This window comes from Bombus flavifrons, chromosome 17, assembly GCF_040668555.2.
Source record: "Bombus flavifrons isolate JBK064 chromosome 17, iyBomFlav1_principal, whole genome shotgun sequence".
Lineage (NCBI taxonomy): Eukaryota > Metazoa > Arthropoda > Insecta > Hymenoptera > Apidae > Bombus > Bombus flavifrons.
Genome location: NC_138458.1, coordinates 2,018,581 through 2,032,676, shown reverse-complemented (window position 1 = coordinate 2,032,676; position 14,096 = coordinate 2,018,581). Strand labels below are relative to the sequence as shown.

The following is a 14,096-nucleotide window of genomic DNA, read 5'->3' as shown; positions in this document are numbered from 1 at the left end:
AAATAATATTCAATAATATTCAGTTTTGTCAAATGTTAGAATAAAGCAAATCATAGTCATTGTAAAAATAAACATTCGAAATTATGACAAACAAAATAATGTCACGTTCAGATGAGAAAGACAGTTTCTTATTCCGTTTGCTACAAGGTTCAATTAATATAGGTTAAATTTAGATCTTTTCTTATCGATAATATAAAACATACTTGCTAATTTCGACATATAGATTACACGCTATACATAAACAATATTTACATACGATATTTCGGTACACGAAACATTGTTTTCCACGCAACTTTTTTTTGCTTGCACTCTTCGATTGTAAAAATAGATAACATAAGAACTTGTTTTATATTGTATATAGCAGTACTATTAAAATTTAATGTCTTAATATTAATTTCTAATTCGTGAGTAAGAACCGTGAGTAAGAATTCGTGAGTAAATAAAACACATTTTTATCTGCAGTTCAAATATATGTTTCTTGAATTGAAAATTAATTGATAAAACAAGTTGATAAAACAAAAGCTATATTTATTCTGATTGGAATATTCGAATTTTTTATATATGTTACTATTTCTTTTTTCTAATCGAATATATATTTTTTTACCCCCGAGTAGGTAGCGGCAATGAATGAATGTTTTATTCGAAGATGCTATGTACCAGGTTTTGTCAAATAAGTCGTATTCTGCAGTCACCAAGTCAAATCTCTTTCTAACCTTGCGTCTTTCATCGCAGGCTTAGAGGCACTTCTGCAATAATTATTTATAAAATTCCCATAACACCATGCAATTCTAACTTCCTTATCCTTATCTTTAAGAAGAGTTGAGTACCTGTGCGAATTTTCTATAAAAATCACCACACCCTTTCAGACACGAAAAGGTGAAGCATTTACCTATTATGAAAGAAATGTAAAAAGTGAACAATTAACAAAGTAATAGAACAATAAAGGCAATTATACGTCTAGAAAATTTCAACGAGCTAAAAATATATTATCAAGATCAAAATTCTAAACAACGTTCTTCTATACACATAATCGCCGCTCAGTCTTCGTTTCCGAGATATTTAGAAAACATTTCAATTAAATCTAGTTTTCGTTACATTTCATTCTGGCACATGGGTGGTCATAGTTTTACACATCCCGACCTAAATTTGACTTATTGATGCTAATTATCCTCGATATAAGTAGAAAAAGATAAATCAATGAGTTATAGGTTAGATTTAGATTAATATTCGGCCGTGCTGCTGAAGGCCGTGAGGCTACTGGTAACGCTACTATGACTTAATTCTTATTTCATGCGATTTTTTAAGTGTATTTTCGGTGAATTTCTGCTATTTGAAGAATGTGACATAGATGGAGAATAAAAATTAACTGTGAACTTTCATGGATCAAATTTTTTTTAATTAGTTTCAAATTAATATCTACACGTACACATAACGTGTAAGCAATCTCTTTGCATAAAAATTAATCAAAGTCCTTGACATTTTAGGTGTTTCAGATACAATTACGAACAGGTTATTCGATGACTGATTTAAGAGGCGATTTATTTAAGATTTATATTTGAAATCTGGATTGAAAGGAATCGGAATAACTTTCGTGATGATGACTATCGCCGATGAAAAATTTCTGGTACATATAAACGATATGCTCGATTTTGGCGAAATCTCCGAATTATTCGCCGATGATGATTATATGTAAACAAAATACTTTCAATGCAATATTTGGATCGCGATCTATTCCTGTTATGCAAATTATTTTTTCTTCGCGGTAATGACACTTATAACTATAACTATTATGCATTGGCAATCAATCTTACAAAATTTCGTTACGGCGCACTCCTTTGTACAAAAATATAATTTTATATTTATGCTCTTTCCATATAGTTCATTATGAATTATATATAACATATAAAAAGACAATCAAATATTTTCCGTATTAACTTTTGCATAACTGAGTATATCGACCCCATAAAAAGTTCAACCATTTTAGAATTCAACAATTCTTTGTCCTTGAATTTCAAGGTCAGATTTTTTTATTCCATTGTATAGTATTCGTCACGAGGGACAGATCGTGCGTGTGTGCGTGCGTTCTGTTTCTTCTTTTCATAGTTCCTTTTAATTGGTTAATTATATATACAATATATATATATATATATATATATATATATATATATATAATCGTGATTTACAACTAGCAGGTCATGCCATCTCTAATAACAAGGGATACCTTTAAAAAACGGAAAAATGACGGGAACAATGTCATTTGTTCAAAATATAGAAGAGTATACTTGCTTACATAATTATGTTCTATCTGAAAATGCAAGAAAAGATATAACAGAGAAGTCATAGCGTGAATTAGCAAATAAGATAAAATGGCCCGGTGAATGATATAGTTTCTTATTATTAGTTTTTAACAGAATAACTCCGTTGTCCGTTGTCACAAAGATCTTTGCATTGATTCTTATTATATTTCCATATAGGTTAGGCATATTATTATATATTGATTGTTTACTTGTTTCAAGTTTTACTATATTTATATATATTTGCTTATTAAAATTCTTTCATCAGGACTGACATGTTCGCGCATATTGGTATTTTCTTTTTGAATCAATCATCCAACAAATTGCATTAAATTTTGATATATATTCTCACTAACGCTGTGCATTGTTTTCTGAGCCTACTTTTGTAATGTCAATCTCTTTATTTTCGTAACTTTCGTTCACAAAATGAAAGTGAACTTCAATGTACTTAGACAATTTTTTAGACAAAGCGGACAATGTCATTTTACATTTTCCACTTCATTTTCGCCACGCGCAGGGAATCATCGTCCATCGGTTTGTATCACAATTTTCGGCACATGTTGTATCTTTGCATTCTTTCAAACGACATTACGTATGTATAATACTTGTACATTCTCCAATTCCGAATATTGAATACATATAACATTATCGGAAAATATAAACAAAGCAATATATAAGTAAGCGTGTATACGAGAATGATACAACGTATGGTGATAATCGTTTAATGCTAAAAAGATATTTTCTCCATGTATACGACACCATAGCTTATTAACACTTAGCCAACCGCGCCCGCACAGGCTAACAACCTATACGCTGTCCACCGTGCATTTTTCCAAGTAAGGAGGACTAATATTCGCTAATACTTGAAAAACAAAGAAGTCTAAAATTTATTTAAGTGGTCTATTATATGTTGCGGTAATGATTTTGTTTAACGATTTCACATACTCTTTATACGAAATATCAAATTAAAAGTATAAAAAGATATAGGTAAAATTAAAAACATTAAAGATGACTAAAGATAAATGACACGATTTGAACGCGGAGTTAAAAATTCATAATGCATTTTAATATTTTTTTTACAGTGTGGTATTGTTCGACTATAACTTTACTTAGTCACAACTGATAGTGTAACTTTTTCATTAATTTTAAGACCACCAAATTGGCCTATTTTATTACATATTGCGCTTTATAAAAGCAGAAAAAGAGTCGCAATTAATTGGGAACAATTCCCGGTAAACAATAATTGATAACAACAACAAAAGAAAATGCGTTGCTAAAGTCAAAAAAGGAAGATCTCCCCGCGTTCAGTCACTCAACGATGTTCTTCGCAAAGGGGAGATCCGATGGTTCGGATGGCTAAGTGTTAAGAAAAGTGTAAAAACAGCCAACACCACACGGAGTTCCCAGGCGGTCAACCCATCCAAGTACTAACCGTGCCCATCGCTGCTTGACTTTCGTGATCAAACGAGAACGAGTACTTTCAACGCGGTATGAGCGTTAGCTGTAGTAATCAGTTTTGTTATTTCATGTTATCGAATAGACAAAATATTTAATAAAAACGTACGTGTATGTACGAGGATAAATGGTATTTTAGACGTGCATACAGATTTATACAATTTTTCCTGGCTTCGTTTCCCAAACAATGGATTGTGAAGTTCCGTCATGTAGGTACGCGTATACTTAAAAAGTAGCCGAGTCAAGTGGACGGAACTTCATAATTGATTTTCTGGAAAATCAGGCCCTTTCGACCTGCACCATCATAATACTCTAATTTTCTCGCCTATTTCAATTTTCAAACTATTTAGTTTCACTGGACTGCGTATAACTACCAACAGCAAAATACTAACATTCACGGACGATCAAATAAAAAAAGAAATTTGAGGTGAAAAATAAGAAAAGAAACTTTATTTTTCTCACAACAATCCACTTTACAATTTGACTTTCGATCGGATCCGATTACTTTCTTTTGTCATCCCTCAACATCCCCACCGTCCATGCATTTGCTAGGCGTTCGCGACCGTTGCCACGTGCTCTTTCTTCTAGAACCTTCGGTGGAAGGACCGTTGGGATGTTGATGGTTCATTAGGCACTTCAACGATATACATTGTCGCTGAATGGCCGCCACATCTTTATCTCCATCGTCAGTCCATCGGATTTGAAGTATGCCGGTCGTGACACCTTCGACGTAACACAAACACTCTAATCCAGAAACAGCAGTCATATTACTACCAGAGCGTATCAGAAAAATAGAAAAATGACTGCAAGATAAAAGCAAACCCCAGTCAATTAAACCACATTACATTTATAATACGAAAACGGAAACCACCTAATATCCGATTGAATGGCACGCACATAACAAACAACAAACAAAGCAAGTTAAATACTAGGGACTCCACTTAGGCTCATAACTCACACGAAAGCAACATACTAAATCAATTATAGACAAAAGACGGATAAAAAGGAGACAGATGTACTGGCAAACTAGTCGAAACTCTAAACTCAGCATAGAAAATAAATTGAAAATATCGAAAACCAGGATAATAAGGTAAATACACCAGAATCGCTTCTAGAAAATACTCAGAACAGTAGTCAACGCCCCATGGAATATCAGAAACGAGGATATACGCAAGACCTAAAAATACCAATGGTCAAAGAAGAAATCGGCAAGTACTCGAAAAAAAAAAGAAAGAAAGAAAAAAATTGTAAAGTACAAATCAAATAAATAAAAAAAAAAAAAAAAAAAAAAAAAAAAAATAAGAAAAAGAAATGGATTGCATGTTTGCCAATAAAGTAAGTATTAGTAATCAAACCGATGAAAGCATTGAATAATGCTTGTTACTTGCGAATACCGATACTTAACTCTGCTACGGTCTTCCATTCAACTAAATTATATAATAATATGAAGTTTGAAGAAGAAAGTTATCTTTGCATACAAAGATTCGTTTTTGTTTATTTTATCTTCTAACTAAGGACCGGGCAAATGTAGAAGTACGTTACTATATCCTTCATAATAACTTTCATTGCAAAGAACCGGTACATTCTATTATCGCAAACAAAATTTTGGCATTAGTGAAATTTTTACAAACTCTTATTTTCTCTTTGAAATGTTCCAATGTATTTATAACACTCTCTGCTATTTTTGTTGCAGCTTTCCTACGCGGGCCATATTACCGTCTTATAATATAATCAGTGTTTTGTATCAGTGTTTTTCTCAAATATGTCGGTTTCAAGAGTCGGATAAAATTTTGCTCTATACGTTCAAAAGAATACAGAAGTTCTTCGAGAAAGAAAGAAAGTAGAGCAGTAAGAACAAAGAGACCCGGAGACCGCAGCAGGGTTAAAAAGAACATGAATTTAATTTCTAAATATTTTGGATTCTTGCATCCTGATATTAACCTTCTCCTTAATCTATTTTCATCGTTAAGAAACATTTGAAACACTATTTACAATACAAAGATAAAATACTTTATTTTATATACCACATTGTGAAAATAAAGATAGTTTATTTTTTACTACATATTCAAAATATTTTATTCGTACTGTAGACCAACAACTACTTAAAATAGTATTTAAAAGGAATATTCAGAAATAGAAATAACTTTTAATTATATAAATATCTAACTCATCGGTTTCGTCAGTCTCTGTAAAATACTATTTCCAATCAATTTTACAGTCTCTCACACCAGTAGTGACAAATTTAACCGTTAAAATGAAAAAAGTATCGTAATCAATATTGAAGTAGTCGAGTAATAATGATCTTTCAATGTTTCGAAAATCATATAGAGTAAATAGAAAAATAATTATTTGCTGATAATATTGCTGATAAAATTTACGAGGGAGAGTAGTAATGACTCAATGCGCGAAGAACAATTGACGAAGTTAAAACTCGGAAAAAAAAAAAAATAACAAACAATGAGAAAGTTTCAAATTGTTTTCGACGATTAAGACGAAATTTAGGAATACTTACTGCGGACGATTATGCGATACGAAGCAACTGAAGCGAATGCCGCGACGCGATGTACGACGGAACGAATGCGACTGAATTATCGTACGACGATACGAATGAGTAACGATACACACGCGCGTGTCGATGCTGCTCGCATTTGAAAGACTCCCGCACGAGACGGTTTACTAATCGTTCGCTCACTAAAATGATACTTACCTTCGCGTATGCTTCGAGATACTGTTCACAATTGAAGATTTCGCACTGGACTGTCCACTGATCGTCACGCCTGATGGAACGACTCTGTCTCCACCAACGCTTGCAGCCATGTCCACGAATGCTTCAAGATATTGACTCATCGACGAAGCTAGCACAGAAAAGTATCACTGGTTGTTACGACTCACGAAATGATTTCACCTGCACGAGCGCTTGAAGAGCGCTAAGAGATTGAAACGGTTCTTTAGTCCACGTTTAGCGATTCGAACGCACGGAAACTGACTCGCTGCTACATGTACACGATTGAACGACTCGAACGAGACTGCCGATACCGTCGTTAGGCTCCAACAACGCTGGAAAACGGAGGACCTCAAATACGCACGCTGATTGGTTTTCAAGAAAATCGTCACGCGGCATATTCGCCAGCAAGATGGCGTTTACTGCGTGCATACGTTCCAAGTGCGGGGGAGAATCCTTCGTTGAAAGAGCGTTACCTGGATGAATGCGAGGCATCGATGTAATTAGGTAAGCGTTAAAATCCCTCAATTATCCTTACAAGAAACTCGTAGCATAGGAAATAAGAAATACTGCTAGGAACATTGAAGGGAATCGTTTTAGCTATTGGAGTACCCTTCTAAAATAGCGCCTTGACTGCGAAGGCGAGCTACAACGAGCTACAACGAGCTACATACTATCCGAAATAAACAATCTAAAGTACAACTATTCTTACGATAAAAAGAGAAGATAGGCAAATAAAATAAAAAAAAAAAAAAAAAAAAAAAGAAAAAAATATGTCTAAAAAGACTCAGCTAGCATGTTCCCACAGACAAATCAAATTTTTAGGTAAAAAGAATCTAACTGTATCCCTTCTTTCAAACTGCCTCCAGAGAAAGCTCCCCTCCTCCAAGATGCAGGTATAGCGATACAGAACATCAATAAAAACATGGAGTCTAGTTATTTCATGACATGTAAAACAACGGAAAAACTATAGGTTATCGGCACTCACTTTTCCAAAACACACACACACACACACACACACACACACACACACACAACGATCACCTGGGTCGAGAATAATTAAACAGAATTGTTATCTCCGAAACAAATAAACTGAAAAATAAAATAGAGCGAGACATATCGCTAAATAAGACAGTCTTCATATTCTCCAATGAAAACACCTCGGATAACCTCAAACAACCAGACACAGAAATAAACTACTTTACAAATTATAACCATCTAAAAATCATTGCCTCTAAATTAAACAATAAAAAATCATCCGCTTTCGACGACGTCCCGAACATTTTGCTCAAACGGTTAACCAACAAAATAAAATGATATTACACAGTGCTCTTTAATAATATTAGCAGCCATCACAAAAGAAAAGAAAATAAAGACCGCTTCTCACACTCAAACCTGCGATATATAAGTCTCCTTTTGAACAAAAAATAACGTAATCCTAAAAAAAGAAAAATCAATTCGGCTCCCTTAACAAACAATTTTTAATAATCTATAATCGAAGCATCGAGAAAGAGAAATGTTTTGGTATTACGCGACCATTATCATGCATCGTATCATTCTCATTTTGGCACACACCTATGTTCCTTTAAACATTCTATTTTTTGACCATGGAAAACAAATAAGAAAACTATTGATTTCAGCCAACGCTCATACCGCGCTGAGTGCACTCGTTCTCGTCCGATCACGAAAGTTAAGCAGCGCCGGGCACGGATAGTACTTGGATGGGTGACCGCCTGGGAACTCCGTGTGGTGTTGGCTTTTTCTTTTTATTTTCCCAATATTTTTTACTTTCCATGACAATGCGTTTTTAATAATCTATAATCGAAGCATCGAGAAAGAGAAATGTTTTGGTCGAACTCTTACAGCTCAGCAAACCGGAAAACTACTATATAATAGCAGGCGACTTTAACGCAAAACATACAAGCTGGAAAAACGAAGTAAACAACACGAGAGGCAACTTCATTAGAAACTGGCTAGACAATAAAAGCATTCACTTCAAAACAATCTTATACAGCTCCGAGCTACCCTCTTACCCAAAAGGAGGCTCATACCTGGACATATGCTTAGCAGATGCGCGACTAAAATTTCAAAACCTACGTCCTTAAAACCTTAGCCTATGACAGTGACCATAACGCCCTAGTATTTCACATAAAAAAGAATTCATCGGACCTCCTAACACTGGAAACACAGACCGAGGCACCCAGGTACAATTACAAAAAGACAGACTGGAAAAAATTCCAAAACATACTGGAAGATCTACAACAACGTCAACCTAACAAACAATCAAATCGACTCATTCATGGACGAAATAGAAAAACATACACAAATCGCTCTCCAAAATTCCGTGCCAAACATAAAACAAAAAAATTCATGCCAGCCCTATATCAACAATAAAATAAAAGAACTACAACGAGACAAAAGCTACATACTCTCCGAAATAAACAATATAAAATTCAACTATTCTTACGACAAAAGAGAAGGATTAGAATTTCTAAAATACCTTCTATACAAAATAAAAGCACATCTGAAACAAGAATTGGCTAACTCTATAAACCATTACTGGACAAACGAAATAAGAAACATCTCAAAAAACGACTCAGCCAACATGTTCACACAAATAAATCAAATCTTCAGACCAAAAGGACAAAACCCCATCCCACCTCTCAAATTGCCTCCAAAGAAATCCTCCGTCATCCAAGAAGCAGGTATAACGTTACACAACATCGACAAAGACACCGAAGATAACTTCATAATAACTAAAACAACAGAAAAACTTGACATTATCGGCACCCACGTTTCCAAGACACACACACACACACAAAACGAACACATGGGCCGTGAACAACTAAACAGAATTATCATCGCCGAAACAAACAAACTGAAAAATGAAATGGAACAAGAAAGACATAACGCTAAACAAAACAGTCAGCACATTCTCAAACGAAAACACCGCAGACAATCCCAAACAACCGGAACCAGAAATAGACTCTACTTCACAAACTACAATCAACTAAACAAAATCTTCTCCAAACTAAACAACAAAAAATCCTCCGGCTTCGACGGCGTCCCAAACATCTTACTCAAGCGCCTACCGAACAAAATAAAATGGTACTAGACAGTACTCTTCAACAACGCACTGAACAACACATATTTCCCCAAAAAAAATGGAAAAAAGCCAAACTGATAGCTATAACAAAAAAAAAAAAAAAAAAAAAGAAAAAGATAAAGACGGCTCATCACCCGCAAACCTACGACCCATAAGTCTCCTCCCCAACATAAGCAAGGTATTTGAAATAACCATAAACAACCCCCTCACCTCCTTCTGCTAAAAAAATGACATAATCCCAGAAAATCAATTTGGCTTCCGACACAAACACTCCACAATTCACGCAATAAACAAACTTTTACGTCGGACATCTGCTGGGCGCTAAACGCAAAACAACGAGTAGCCGCCTGCTTAATAGACCTCGAAAAAGCTTTCGACACAGTCTGGATCCCAGCTCTCGTATACAAATTGATCAAGAAAAACTTTCCTAAACACCTGATTAAAATAGTCTGGGACATGATCACAAGCAGAACATTCGTAATGACCGAAGGTTCACACACATCAAGCAAAGAATTGTCCATAAAAAACGGTCTGCAACAAGGTACAGTAAATTCCCCGTTACTTTTCAGTATTTACAATAGTGGCTTACTAAACCTCTTTAATCTCAATACATCCACCCATAAACGCTCCATAGCCTTCGCAGATGACCTAATCATCTACGTAACAGGCCGCAAAACCAAAACAATAAAAATGGGAACTGCAAGAACTTTTTGAGAAAATTAACGATTGTTACAACACATGGAAACTAAAAACCAACACAAGCAAATGCGAAACCATACTGTTTAGACCCAAGTCAAGCGAAATCGGTCCAATAGGAAGGGAACACTGCAGAAAATTTCAGCTAAGGGAAAAAGCAAACGAAGGGGAGCTCATACCGCATAAAAACTGCGTAAAATACCTAGGTATAAACATAGACGATAAATTAAACTATAAGCAGCACATCCAAAGCCAGTAAAGCATTCTGGAGAACAAAAAGATTATTCTACTCCAAACATCTCAACAGTCAAGTAAAAATCCTGTGCTATCATGCACTATCAGATGCTATCAGACCGATGATAACCTACGGCTGCCCAATCTGGTACAACATATCAGCCTCCCAAATGGAAAAAATTCGCAGATTCGAAAGAAAATGCATCAGAGCTTGCATTGAGTACTTACAGATCCGAACACAGCGGATTCAAAAAATATGTGAAAAACAAAACAGTCTATGACCTAGCCAACATTCACCGCATAGACTGTCACATCTTAAAATTAATAAGAAACCACTTCGCGCAAGCTGCAAAGATACAAGATAATAGAATTTCTAGTGCGTGTATAGCCTAAACATGGAAACTTTGCGGAAACTGGAAAAATTCATGGAATTGGAAACCTTGTACTTTTATAATGAATGTTCTAAAAACATTTCAATATTTAACTGTGAAATCTAGAAAACGGTTGTTCTTGCAATATCTGTGGATTAATCCGTAAATGTTTAATTTAATCTGTAAAGTGAAATTTTTATCTGTAAAACCTATAAAACGGTTGTTCTTAGAACATCTGATATTTAATTCTTTAGATTTACGAAATGGATATTAGTAAAATATTGGAAATATGACGACGTTAAGAATATTCGTAGGACTTTCGGGAGAGATGTTCCGAGAATTTCAGTTATTAAGAAAATTTAAGTTTCAAGAACATCTGTAAGACTTAAGATGTGGACGTTGCTAGGACATGCAAAACTTAAGTCTCGCGAACATCTTGGGAATGTTCACAATGGATATAGGATGTTCGGATATAAACTTGACATATTACTACCAGAGCGTATCAGAAAAATAGAAAAATGACTGCAAGATAAAAGCAAACCCCAGTCAATTTAACCACATTACATTTACAATACGAAAACGGAAACCACCTAATATCCGATTGAATGGCACGCACATAACAAACAACAAACAAAGCAAGTTAAATACTAGGGACTCCACTTAGGCTCATAACTCACATGAAAGCAACAGACTAAATCAGTTATAGATAAAATAAAAAAAGAAGAAAAAAGAAAAGAAAAAAAGAAGACAGATGTACTGGCTAACTAGTCGAAACTCTAAACTCAGCATAGAAAATAAATTGAAAATATCGAAAACCAGGATAATAAGGTAAATAAAACAGAATCGCTTCTAGAAAATACTCAGAACAGTAGTGAACGCCCCATGGAATATTATGGGGCGAGGATATACGCAAGACATAAAAATACCAATGGTCAAAGAAGAAATCGGCAAGTACTTAAAAAAAATACAACTAAAGAACGGCAACACATCCAAACTCATAGAAAGAAGACCGAAAAGAAAACACCCCACTGATCTCGCTACAGAAATAAAATAGTCAAACTCGAAGATGGTATATCCTGCTAGGGGTAGCCATCCACGTGTTATTTTACCAATAAAGCATCACCCTGTATATGATATAGTGTATGTATATAGGATTTCTGAAAATATAACTTATATGTAAGTTATTATTACAAAAATCTTTTTCTATCAACTGAAAATTTCTTATTATTGCAGTTTTCCAATCGAAGACAATTTAGTATTGATCTACAGCCAAATAATGCTAGAACAACATCTGATGAATCCTATCAACAAATTTAACTTAGCGCTGACAAAAATTGCAGAATCATTATTAAACGCAGCATTGTACTGTCACCACAAAATTTCAACAACATTCCTACCAACAGCAGCCAAATTTCATTACGTATTTAATCTACGTGATCTCTGAAACATCTTTCAAGTAAAATTCATTTCAACAAAGCAAGTAATTAAAATGACAAAAGCTTAATTAAAATTAATATGCTTTTTTGCGTAAAGTGTTTGCAAACTGGTGGCGGTATCTCCGAGTAAATGAAAATTAAAGACTCATCGAACATGTGTGTACTTGACTACGTCGTAAACTGGGTGGGTGGATGCGAATCGCGTTTATTTGATATAAAAAGGGTTTACTCTTTCTTTAAGGTTTGCACACGGTGAGACTGATCCGACTGGAAATCATTTGATCAGATTGTACGTTCACGAAGCAACAAATTCTACCAAATGTCCAAATTGGACAAATTCTGAATGTAAAGAATTAAATAAAAAAAAAAAAAAACGAAGCAACAAGAGTGTATTCGGATAAGTTAATCAGTGCTGAAGATGAGAAATAGCCTTTCAGCAATTGCTGAAGGAGTCGCTTCGCAAAGATATTTCTGTAAGTTTAAAAAAGTCAGTAGTCAGGCTATAATTATTATAAGTAAAAGAGAAGTAAATAGGTCGTATAGGTTGTTACGTATATTCTTAATTTAATTTTTGATAACGATAAATTTAATAATATCATTTATTATCGCAGGAAATGGACGAAAATATTGTGTTTGCTGGACCAACATATATACAATGTATTGTCATTTTGCGGAAGGAATCGGTGAACCAAACTATATGCCAATAAAAGATTGGCAACAATTGACGAAGTTACTGGATGAAGCTCTGGTTAATTATAACGAACTGGTAATAAGAATTTATATTTAATATATAAATTATATAATATATTATATAAAAAAATATAAATAATATTCAATAATATTCAGTTTTGTCAAATGTTAGAATAAAGCAAATCATAGTCATTGTAAAAATAAACATTCGAAATTATGACAAACAAAATAATGTCACGTTCAGATGAGAAAGACAGTTTCTTATTCCGTTTGCTACAAGGTTCAATTAATATAGGTTAAATTTAGATCTTTTCTTATCGATAATATAAAACATACTTGCTAATTTCGACATATAGATTACACGCTATACATAAACAATATTTACATACGATATTTCGGTACACGAAACATTGTTTTCCACGCAACTTTTTTTTGCTTGCACTCTTCGATTGTAAAAATAGATAACATAAGAACTTGTTTTATATTGTATATAGCAGTACTATTAAAATTTAATGTCTTAATATTAATTTCTAATTCGTGAGTAAGAACCGTGAGTAAGAATTCGTGAGTAAATAAAACACATTTTTATCTGCAGTTCAAATATATGTTTCTTGAATTGAAAATTAATTGATAAAACAAGTTGATAAAACAAAAGCTATATTTATTCTGATTGGAATATTCGAATTTTTTATATATGTTACTATTTCTTTTTTCTAATCGAATATATATTTTTTTACCCCCGAGTAGGTAGCGGCAATGAATGAATGTTTTATTCGAAGATGCTATGTACCAGGTTTTGTCAAATAAGTCGTATTCTGCAGTCACCAAGTCAAATCTCTTTCTAACCTTGCGTCTTTCATCGCAGGCTTAGAGGCACTTCTGCAATAATTATTTATAAAATTCCCATAACACCATGCAATTCTAACTTCCTTATCCTTATCTTTAAGAAGAGTTGAGTACCTGTGCGAATTTTCTATAAAAATCACCACACCCTTTCAGACACGAAAAGGTGAAGCATTTACCTATTATGAAAGAAATGTAAAAAGTGAACAATTAACAAAGTAATAGAACAATAAAGGCAATTATACGTCT

The 14,096-nt window shown here is 33.9% G+C and overlaps 1 long non-coding RNA gene, 1 other non-coding gene and 1 pseudogene across 2 annotated transcripts in view; 1 reads left to right on the top strand and 2 right to left on the bottom strand.

Moving 5' to 3' along the window:
- LOC138188734 (uncharacterized) overlaps window positions 1-14,096 on the bottom strand; it is a 41,150-nt gene that overhangs the window by 19,866 nt on the left and 7,188 nt on the right. The window contains exon 3 of the long non-coding RNA XR_011175640.1: window positions 6,457-6,604. This is a non-coding gene — a long non-coding RNA (uncharacterized LOC138188734). The remainder of the gene's footprint in view (window positions 1-6,456; window positions 6,605-14,096) is intronic.
- LOC138188925 (uncharacterized) lies at window positions 3,677-3,796 on the bottom strand (annotated as a pseudogene).
- On the top strand, window positions 8,111-8,229 carry LOC138188932 (5S ribosomal RNA). The gene has a single exon (XR_011175759.1). It is a non-coding gene; the product is annotated as a 5S ribosomal RNA (ribosomal RNA).